Source organism: Etheostoma cragini, chromosome 23 (assembly GCF_013103735.1).
Source record: "Etheostoma cragini isolate CJK2018 chromosome 23, CSU_Ecrag_1.0, whole genome shotgun sequence".
NCBI classification, from domain to species: domain Eukaryota; kingdom Metazoa; phylum Chordata; class Actinopteri; order Perciformes; family Percidae; genus Etheostoma; species Etheostoma cragini.
This window is the reverse complement of record NC_048429.1, coordinates 352,416-353,797: the sequence shown is the minus strand read 5'-3', so window position 1 is coordinate 353,797 and position 1,382 is coordinate 352,416. Positions and strand designations below refer to the sequence as shown.

The following is a 1,382-nucleotide window of genomic DNA, read 5'->3' as shown; positions in this document are numbered from 1 at the left end:
ATTAATAGATTAATAGATAGATAGATTAATAGATAGATAGATAGATAGATAGATTAATAGATAGATAGATAGATAGATAGATTAATAGATAGATAGATTAATAGATAGATAGATAGATAGATAGATGGAGAGATAGATAGATAGATAGATAGATAGATAGATTAATAGATTAATAGATAGATAGATTAATAGATTAATAGATAGATAGATTAATAGATAGATAGATAGATAATATAACATTGTTAAATGGTTTCCATGCAACATTCATGCACGCATCCAAGTTATTTTGGGGCAATTTCAAAAAATCCTTTAGAAAAAGTCAAATTTGACCCAAGGACAACAACCCTAAACCTATGTATTGGCGCGCTGCCTGAGAGGCGACGTTAGGGGCAAAAAAACACCAAACACCGGCGTAAGAGTGGGTATTTGTTGTTATTGTCAACAAATCCAATAAAAACACACGGAAAATATCTCCAACCCCAGAATGGTCTACATGTAGTTTGTCTTTAAAATGAAGACTTTACAGTTGTCCTAATTAAATGTGTGTCAACCTGCTGCCTGTGTGACACGTAAATTAAGATGAACCGTGAAGGTTTTGGTGACCAAGGAAGAACTCTTCGGTAACAAATGATTTCCCAGCTGAAGCCTCCCAAAGCTCCAGAGTGCAGCATCAAACCCCCGACTCCCCTGCATTCACTCACATGTTGTTATTTCCTAATTCCCCCTCGGCAGCGGCGGCGTGGGGCCTCCATTGTTTCAGGGATCAATGTGATCCACGGGCGGCCGAGGCAGACGCCTGCTCCGGGACCCGGGGGCCCCCGCTCGCCATTCAGCGCCCGCCAGAGCCGGGGTCGGCCCGCTATTGTCTCAAAAGGTCACTCGCTTTAAGCCTCTCGCTCCTGGAGAGACACGGTCAATGGACATCCTGAACGTGGGGACAGCAGGTTTCTCAGAGACCTTTTTGAGAGTTTTTAAATGAAATTCACTACGCTTCAGACTGATGCAAGATCCGAGGGAAAGAGGCAGTAATGGTCATAATAATTAGAGCACGACTATAAAGGATTATCAAAGGCCGTTATTGATACTAATATTTGGTTATTTAAACTACAATATGCTGATATATGGGCCGGTATACGTATAAAAATCCAGAAAAGTGTCCAAGAACATGAACACATTCCACTAAAATTAGTTAAAGTTCTGATAAATAAAATGTAGAAAAAAAAAAAACTTAACAGATGAAACTTAAAGTCCTTTAACACGAAAGTAATCAGAGTTGCCAACGGGGACGTTGGCAACCGTCCTCCGGTGGACAGACTATGTAACGCCATCACTAACAGGGACGTTGTAGAGCGTCCTCTGGTGGACAGACTATGTAACGCCAT

At 40.8% G+C, this 1,382-nt stretch overlaps 1 protein-coding gene across 1 annotated transcript in view; it reads right to left on the bottom strand.

The window, feature by feature from the left end:
* LOC117939043 (rho GTPase-activating protein 8-like) overlaps positions 1 to 1,382 on the bottom strand; it is a gene marked incomplete at its 3' end in the record, with an annotated part of 26,914 nt that overhangs the window by 22,667 nt on the left and 2,865 nt on the right. The gene's annotated exons all lie outside the window — the stretch shown is intronic.